Source organism: Hyperoodon ampullatus, assembly GCF_949752795.1.
Source record: "Hyperoodon ampullatus genome assembly, chromosome: 10".
NCBI lineage: Eukaryota > Metazoa > Chordata > Mammalia > Artiodactyla > Ziphiidae > Hyperoodon > Hyperoodon ampullatus.
The window spans coordinates 1,849,226-1,859,354 of record NC_136923.1 but is presented as its reverse complement, the minus strand read 5'-3'; positions in this window follow the sequence as shown (position 1 = coordinate 1,859,354).

Sequence of the window (10,129 nt, the reverse complement as noted above, 5' to 3'; positions counted from 1 at the left end):
AGGGTACCAGTACCCACAATGCTAGAAGGCCAGGGGCAGCTTCCAGATCGGATCACGTGATCTAACACAATGCAGATAGTTCAGACTCATTAGTTCTTGATGTTGCTGGAAAGAAACCAGACGCCGGGGACCCAAGTGTTAGGACTACAGCCTAGGATTTTGTATCTTGAAGGCAGGAACCAAGCTACCCTCATTGAACTTTTTAGCATAGGGCTAGTTTAATGAAAACATAAGTGGCATTAGTTTCAAAGAGAGGTTAAAAATGAAATACCTAGTACATTATGGACTGGTTTTCTTGATAAACATGTTATAGGTAATATCTTATACACAACTCTATAGTGGACAGTGTTGGCTTTCTCCCCACATCCAGCCTGCCTTTCCTTGGTGCCACTGGGGTGGGACTGACTCCCTTTCTTCTTACCACTGAGGCTGGTTCAGGGGCTGGTGGGAGACCTGAGATTGGCCCGATTGGAGTGAAGCTCAGTCTCTGGTTCACTGGTTGGGGGTGTCCACGTGTTACAAAGATGAGAGGTCTGGATCCGCTGCAGCCGTGTCCCCATAGCCAGCATGAGGACAAAGCCAGTACAGGAAAGAAGGCAGAGATTTCAGAGCAGTGGAGCTTGAAACATGCCTTATATCTGTGTTTTTCAGTTTTGACAGAGAAACCATTCCCCTCATTGTTTAAGCTCGTTTGAGTTGGGAGTGCTGGTCCTGGCACTCAGGAGTCCTCACTAGTGTAAGTGGCATGTGCAGAACTAATGAGACAAGGTTGCTTAAGGTAACTGCAATTATGTATTGTATAAAGTTTCACTTTAGGTATATTCTTATATTCTCTATTATTACACTGTCAAGTAAAAGAACTGTAGAAACTTCTAATTATGCTCATTTCTCCTTGATAGAAGGCAAAAATCCCTAAGTCAGCTCTCCTGCGTTTACCTCTTCTCATTAAATGGCTACAACATTTTACAAGCACACGAACTGAGTTTTGAGCCCAGTTCCATCTGACTCCAAGGTCTGCACTCTTAATCACTCCCTCTAGAGCAAGCACCAAACTAGGGCCAGAGAGAAAATATCTCAGGCTTTGTAGGGTTTCTGTCTTAACAATTCAGCTCTGCCGTTGCAATGCAGAAGCAGCCATAGATGATACATAAACAAATGAGCATCACTCTGTGCCAAAAAATTTGTTTTACAGATACTGAAACTTGAATTTCATACATTTTCACATCTTCTTTTGATTTTAAAAAGCCATTTAAAATGATAAAATTCATTCTTAGCTCATGGGTGATATAAAACAGGCAACGGGGCAACAACTCCTGTGCCACTGTCATAAATAAATCCACTTTCTAGATTATGTCTGGTGCGTAATCTCCAATTCTCTGCTTAACTCCAGATGAAGAGTTTTGAGAAGGGGAACAATCACATTCCTATTTTAAAAAGATCATCTGGTGTCCCCAAGATTCCCAAAGATAAATCGATTTCTTGAATAAATACTTTACTTGGGTACAGTTTCTCTGCCCCAAACGCTGGCTTCAACAAAAAAAAAATACTTTTAAAAAGGAAATAACTGTTTCAAACATTCAGAAGAAACATGAATTTTTTAGATGGGCACATATATTTAAGTATCCCTTCCTTCTAATTGCCTTTTATAAAACTCTTGAAAGCTACTCTAATTGCTATGGATTTACAGACCAAATGAATTTACTGGTGTAAATCCTGAGAGATACTTGGTCAGTTAAATTAGCCACCATACTTCAATAAGCATTCTCAGCATTGTTCCTTGTATACGTAAGGTACACAGAAGATGCTGGCATTGCAGATGGGGCTTTTTTTTTTTTTTTTGCGGTACGCGGGCCTCTCACTGTTGTGGCCTCTCCTGTTGCAGAGCACAGGCTCCGGACACACAGGCTCAGCGGCCATGGCTCACGGGCCCAGCCGCTCCGCGGCATGTGGGATCTTCCCGGACCAGGGCACGAACCTGTGTCCCCTGCATCGGCAGGCAGACTCTCAACCACTGCGCCACCAGGGAAGCCCGCAGATGGGGCTTTGAAGTGAGATAGTCCTGGGCCTGAATCTCAGTTTAGCCACTGCTTTCTGTCATCCTAAAATTATGTAACCTTTTTTTTAAAAAATTAATTTATTATTATTATTTTTTAATTTGTTGGCTGCATTGGGCCTTTGTTGCTGTGCGTGAGCTCTCTCTAGTTGAGGTGAGCGGGGGCTACTCTTTGTCGCGTTGCGCGAGCTTCTCATTGTGGTGGCTTCTCTTGTTGCAAAGCACGGGCTCTAGGTGCCCGGTCTTCAGTAGTTGCAGCATGCGGGCTCAGTAGTTGTGGCTTGTGGGCTCTAGAGCACAGGCTCAGTAGTTGTGGCGCACGGGCTTAGTTGCTCCGCGACATGTGGGATCTTCCCGGACCAAGGCTTGAACCCGTGTCCCCTGCACTGGCAGGCGGATTGTTAACCACTGCGCCACCAGGGAAGTCCCATAAAATTATGTAACCTTTCTAAACCTTGGTTTCTGCATGTGTAAATTGGGGTTACTGTATATAAATAAAGTAGTTGGATCAGTCTTTTGTATCCAGGTGCTCACAGTGGGGTAGCAGAGGGTAGCTCAGAGGTTCGGAACGTGGGCTTTGACTTCGGTTCCTGAGACCTGGGTTCTGATACCTCGCTCTACCATTTACAGCGTGAGCAAGTTTCTTAGCCTCTTTTTGATTCGTTGCTTGGAATTAGTTTTGAGAATTATATAGGAATAGTTGGGAGAATTAAATAAGGCCATGCATGTACAACATGTAATTTGCTTGGTAAAGCTGAAACTGGATACACCTGTACAAACATTTTTTGAACAATAACAATGTTTGGGTTCATATACAAACTGCTTGTGGGTACAGACACAGCTCACAAATAAAAGAGAGCTGACAGCAACTTTTTCTTGTAATGAGGGCACAGAGGGCATTCTCCTTTCATCAGCAAAATAAAATTGTATAAATGTTCTCAGTGATATCAATGGGAAGTTATTCTCTGCTCCAATTTATAGAAGACTGAACTGTGCATTCATATTAATAATATGAATATATGAATAATATGAAACCCATAATAATGGAGAAAAAATGAGTAACAAAATTAAATATACATCACAAGAATAAAGCCTAATTACTTTGCAAATCCAAAATGCAGTTTTACCCATGTCCAGTATACTTAGTTTTAAGAAATGGATTCCTATAAATTTTAATGTGGGGCTTCCCTGGTGGCGCAGTGGTTAAGAATCCGCCTGCCAACGCAGGGGACATGGGTTCGAGCCCTGGTCCGGGAAGATCCCACATGCCTCGGAGCAACTAAGCCTGTGTGCCACAACTACTGAGGCTGCACTCTAGAGCCCACGAGCCACAACTACTGAGCCCACGTGCCTAGAGCTTGTGCTCCACAACAAGAGAAGCCACCGCAATGAGAAGCCCGCTCACCACAACGAAGAGTAGCCCCTGCTCCCACAACTAGAGAAAGCCCAAACACAGCAATGAAGGCCCAACACAGCCAATAAATAGCTAAATAAATTTATTTAAGAAATAAAATGAAATTTAAAGTGGCATAAAAATGTTAGTTTACTTAAACTACCAATGTTTTGCTTTTACAATGTTTAATTTTATAATCTTTATATTATCTTTAAAGTTGCTACTTTTTCTAAATAATGATTGATACATGACCATGACTCCATGTTTTGCTGAAGTTAAAACTAGTTTAAATTCATAGCAGCACTGTTTGAAATAGTAAAAATTTGGAAATAACCTAAATATTAATTAACAGGAGAACAGATAGACTGTAGCATAGTCACTCAAGAGAATATTGTACAGCAAAAAAAAAAAAAAAAAAAAAGAATGAACTAGAGCTACATGTATCGACATGGATGAATTTCACAAACATCATTGTGTGAAAAAGACTAAAAGAATAGGTGCTGCCCACCGCTGATATCTTCTTTAAAATATGCAAAACAATACTATATATTCTAATAGAGTAAATGTAGGTGATATATTATGACAAAATAAATATAAATGGTGAATCTGGTAAAGGGTCTATGGGAGTGTTTTGTCCTACTGTTAGAACTTTCCTGTAAGTTTGAAATTATATCAAAATAAAAAGTTAAATTGTATATTCTTTAAGGGTATGTACAACTGTAGTGGAATATAAAGAAATGAAAGGTAATTCTAAACACCAAGTTCGGGACAGTGGTTGCTTTCAGGAGGCGTGGAAGCGAGGGCACGCAGCTGGAGGAGGGTGACAAGGAGTTTCAGTTGCGTAATCAACGTGCGACTTCATCAGCTGCATGGCGGGAACCCCATAACATACTTTATTATTCATTAGGCCTTTTTGCATGTCTTAAATATTGCATAAACTAAGTTTAAAATTAAAAATTGTATTAACATTAGAGTAACTTATAACTTTGAAAACCTAACGTATTGGGTTGGCCAAAAGTTTTGTTTGGCTTTTTCCATAACATCAAAACCCGAACGAACTTTTTGGCCAGCCCCATACAGTGTAAACCACATCAGTGCGTGTACATAGAGAGAGAGAGAGACAGACAGACAGGCAGACAGGATACGTAGATACATTGAGAATTTTCTTTTTAACCTGTCAAAGTGTAGGCAGCCCAACTTATGAGTCATTGGAAAACACAAATGCCTACAACCTGCTTCTCCAGTCTTAATGAGAACTGCTCTGAGAGAAAGGCAGAAACAGTTCCTTCCTACTTGTGCTTTGGTGGGAAAAGAAGTTACTGGATTCCAGAATTAGCGTGTACATTTTTTTCCCATAGACATGTTCAGTATGTGAGTAGGTCATAATATGAAGTGATAGAGTTGATCAACAGCAAAGCCTTGAATTTTATCGACCAAAAAAACTGAAGCCCTGAGGAATTACTTGGTTAGGGTCCTACATTCCAGCCTAAAACCCCCTTCAACAGATTTTGGTTGGCAAGCCAAGGAATGTCAACATGACGTCAGTGATGCCTCAGTTCCAAAGCTTAAAACACAGCCCTTCTGTAAGTTGGTGACTCTCGTGTATGAAATCATTACCCCACATTTAACAAAATGCCTCAAGCCTGTTTGCAGCAGCACTACCCGTCCTCCAGGCATCAGGAGGCCCTTCCTAACCCGGCACCTCCCAGCCCCTTCCTGCGCCATCTCCGGACTTTCCCTCCTCATATTTTCCGATCTCTTAGTAGTACTGAACCACTCACTATTCTAATGCTATGTGGCTACACATGTTGTTCCCTGTGTCTGGAATATTCTTCACCTGCTTCCACCTGAAACAATGTAACTGGCTCTTCAAAATTCAGCCCAGACGTCACTTCCTCAGTGAAGCCTTCTCTGCCTTTCCTTGCTTGTACCTTGAACACGGTGGTTATTGCACCGTTGTTAGTGCAATTTATTTACGCATTCGCCCTCCTCGCCTTTCACTGATGCGCGTATTGAGGGTAGGGGGTCAGGTCTTAACCCCTTCTGTACTCTTAGCGTCTGTCTGTGACAGTGCCTGGCATAGAAGAGTTGCTCGAGACGGTTTGTGCAATTAAATGAATGCTTTGCTTAGTCCTAAATTACAGGTTCATAACTTTTTTTTCTTTTAGGTTTTGTACATGTTATTAACCACTGTCTTGAAGATAGAAGCTTGATTCTTCAAGCTGCTATCCGTTTGTCCAAGTCAAACAAATCACCCAGAATCATTAACTTGATTTCCTTGCCTACAGCCTGACACATTCTGACACCCACTTCTCCCATCCTCAAAATTAATTCCCCGTCACCACTGCGCTCAGGAATTTGGCACCCATTCTTAGAGAACTGAAGCCAGAGATAGCAAATTGGCTGCTCAGACTTTTTTTTTTGGTAAATTAATTGTCAACATGCAGAGCTGAAACATTCCAGCATCTATTGAAAAAAAAAAAAGCAAGATAGGGCAACAGTGGTTTCTTAATTCCCATGGCGACAACCACCAGCAGGACCTGAGAAGCCCCACCTCTCAGATGGCACATCTCCTCCCCATTCCCAGCCCCGCCTCCCCGCCCTAATGGAGACCTGAGAGTCAGTCCTCATTTATATAATTTTTCTCACCCCTGTCGCTTTAGTTCTCCTACAGCATTTACCTTGGTGACCCCTGGCTTTTCCCATTACTCCCCACACCCTAGTTTGCTTCAGCATCACCATCTTGTACAGACCCTGGCTGAAAATGGCCCAGGACACCTGCCCCACCCTGAATGCACTCTGAGTCTCCCCGGAGCTTTGGAAAATACTGGATTTTTTGCAAAGTAACAATCCGCTCCACACACCTGGCTTTTAATGACGGCCAGGATGGAGATAAAGCTAAATAAGGCAAGTTTCCTTTGAAGAGCTGACGTTTTGCATTCTTACCAGAGCCTTTAACATGCATCGAGCTCGTTAGTTACTCTTAAGAATCCCGCGGGGGTTGGGGGGTGGGAAACGCAGGGCGATTAGACTCCTCGGTCTACAGTTCAGAGAGCGGATCCTGTCGAGTGCCGGGCACTGTCCTCGGTTCCTGGAGGACCCCGGGACGGGCGGACACAGGCGCCCCCTCCACGGCCGCCAGGGCCGGCGAGGGCGGCCCAGGACCAGGCGGTCAGGGGCGCGGGGCTGCACGCGCGGCGGGGGCGCAGGTGCCGGAGGGGCCTCGGGTGGTCCCCAAGCCCGGTCACCGTTACTTACGGGGCTACCCCGACGGGAGGCGCGGCCGCACTCGCTCCGCAGGGGCTGCCGCAATGGCGCCGCGACCCGGCCTGGGGCGCCTGACCTGCTGGTGCTGCCCGATATGGGCAGAGCCGGCGAGCGATATAAATAGATAGACGGCGCGGGGAGGGGGCGCGGGCGCCCGCGGGCAGGAGGCGGCCTGGCAGCTCCGCGGGCGGACAGGTGCTCGCCCTCCGCGCCCACCCTCCCGCTCCGGGCTGCAGGGACTACGCGCCGCAGCGCCTGCGTGTGTGTGTACATGTGTACACGTGTGTGTACAGTGCGTGCGCAGGTTCAGGGCATCAGTGCCTGAGGCTTCATGCTCAGCACCCGTGGGCACGAGAGGGCGGGATTCCAGCAGTTGCTACAAACTCATTTTTTGGGTCCTTAGTGACGGTTCTGGCCTGAAGGGCTGGGAGCACTGTGGCCTGTGCCCATCACACGGTGGTCACCCTACAGAGCGTCACACTGCAGCCAGGTGTGCAAACCTGTCACATTTCCCCACACCCCCGAAAGCTCCCAGAGGCCAAGAGCTCTGTCCTGCCCACCTTGGCGGCCCACTCACATGCTGGCTGGGGCCCTCCAGAGAACGGATGGTCAGGGAGCGGTCACTGATTTGGGTGATGGACGGGCAAAGCTGGTAAGTGACAGGAAGGAGGGCCTTACCTGGTGTCCTAGCTCCGCTCTGCCCCTGGAAGCCTCATGACCTCCTGTGATTAGCTCAGATTCTTGGAGGACAGCAGACAAGACCGTATTGCACCTGGCTCACACCCAAGTTATTAGTAGGCTGAAATAGGAGAGCCAGTAGGTGTGAAAGTGCTTTGATAACTATCACGTAACCCCAGTCATTTTCTGCTGATGAGGCAGGTATTATTAAATGCAGACTCCTTCTCCAGAGGTCTTGAAAGTGGGCAGAGGCCCACCTCTTACTGATGGTACTGACTGTGTCCTGTCCTGAGGCAGAGACAGGGACGTTTCTTTCGGAGGCTCTTCTGCTTTAAGAATCTGTCACAGGGGGACTTCCTTGGTGGCGCAGTGGTTAAGAATTCGCCTGCCAGTGCGGGGGACACGGGTTTGAGCCCTGGACCGGGAAGATCCCACATGCCGCGGAGCAGCTAAGCCCGTGTGCCACAAGTACTGAGCCTGCACTCTAGAGCCCACCAGCCACAATTACTGAGCTCATGTGCAGCCATAAATAAATACATACATACACGAATAAATAAATAAATAAATAAGAATCTGTCAGAGGGAAGCTGGGGCAGGGAGGTTCTGTCTATCTACTAGGCCTCACCTGCCCACTCCTGTGATGACAAACCACCCAGAGAGCCCAGCCTTGGGGCACTCAAGGCTGCACACAACTTAATCCAATAGATTGCAGGGTTTTTGAAAGGTCACAAACCTTCTAGGTGCCAAATTTCTCTCCACATCCCGAGATTATTTCATTTCCCCCAAGCAATGAAATCCTCAAATCCTGAGTCTATGAATCATCAAGTCTTGCATGAGGTAGAGTCCAGGTACACTAACTGTTATTTTCTGTTGCTTTATTAAGCAGTGGTTAGTATCTTGCGTACCGTGTGAGTCAAGATGTATAGGTTCAGCTGCTCTAACAGAGAATTCCAGTGATAGTTCCCTAACAGGAAGGAAAGTAAGTTTTCCTTCATACGGGGCTTGGTGGAAGGGCTCCAAGGCTCCTCAGGCAGCTCCACAGTCACTGCCCCGGGCGCCTCCCCTCCACCCTTCTTACTCCACGTTCCCTAGAGTACTGCCCTGGTCCACATGCTCCAAGACAGCTCACCACCACCTCCAGCTGGGAGGAGCAGGAGAGGGAAGAAGCCTCCCCCCTTTAAGGACACACCCAGAAGTCACTCTTCAGATACTGTTGTTCGTAACTTAGTTACACGGTCAAACCTCGCCCATGGCGGTGGGACTGGGAATTCTAGTCTCTCCTGGGTGGCCAGTAGCTCCGTTATTTACATTATGATCCAGCCGGCAGTCTTTGCCCTACACATTCTCTGTAGATTCATCAATCCACAAACGTTTATTTCACCTCCCATAAAACCTTGCACCACTCCTTTCTAGCCCTGGTTTCAGGTTTAGTTTTGCATTTGTTGGTGTAATTGTGAGATCAGTGGCCCTTCTCCCCACAAAGTGAGGGCAGGGCTGTATCTGTTTCTGCTCACCCTTGTGCCCAGAGCCTGGCACCAAGCTGGTGCTCGGTAAATGGTTGCGGACCCAATGGATGCGCATAATTAGGGAATTAGCTCCCAAGTCCAGCTCAGATGTCACCTCCTCCGTGTATCTTTCCCAGAACACATCTCCAGCAGAATGACTGACGCCACTGTCTGTGTTCCCAGGGCCCTCCCCCTCTGCTGTTGACAGGTAGAATTGGGCCCATGGCCTGATGACTGTGGTTTTGGGTCTCACATGCTGCTGGGTGGTGGGCACCTCCAGGCAGAGAGTGGCTGCTCTCATCCCTGCATCCCCAGAGCTCAACAATGGCTGGCACGTAGGAGAACCTCAACAACTTTGTGTTGACTTTTTTTGTGCTTGAGAACAGTTGGCTTCTATAGGGAGCAGATGTTTCTGCTTTCCCCTTCTCTGCTTTTGCCCACCGCTGCTCAGGTCGCTCCTCTCTCGAAGCATTCTTTAATTAAGTCCCCAGGCCTTTCCTTCCACCTGCTGGCGCTCACACCACATTGCACGAGAAAGGCTGGGGTTGCGCAGGGTGCGACTCCCCAGTGACACGGTGTGATCCCAGCTGCTCTCTGAACTCCCAGCCGAACTCCGGATTTTGTCCTTTCCCATTATCGGGGTGTTGCCATTGGAAGAGTAATGCCTCCCTTGCCGTCTGTGCATTTGTGTAGTCATTTAACAGACATGTATTGAGCAACTATTCTGTGCCAGGCATAACTAGATGCTAATGAACAGCTGTGAATAAAACAGGCTTGGTCCCTGGAAGAATATATTCTGGTGAGGTGACAGTTAATCTCTCAGCTCTCCCTTCTTCCTCTCTTTCCTTGGATGAGATGGTAGAAGCCATGAGATCAGAGGTGAAGCCATGTTGGAGAGAGAGAAGCAAGGGGATCAAAGACACACCCAGGCTGGGGATGGAGGTGGAGGAAGAGAGGGCGATGGAGAGGAAAAGAATAGTCCGTGGATAAAAGCAGCAGGAACGGACAGAGAGCATGGCTGCAGAGGAGGAAGTGGTAGGAGGAGCGTCGGATTGTGGGAAGAATTAAGAACGAAGACCAGACCCCAGGATCTGGCCAAAACGTCACTGACAACGGTGGCAGAGTGAGAGCTGGGCTGAAGTAGGAACAGGCCGCAGCCCTTCAGGGCTTAACATAGAGAGGCTCAGCCGTCTTCTGCTTCTGCGGGAGCCCTGCAGGTGTTCGCAGCATCCA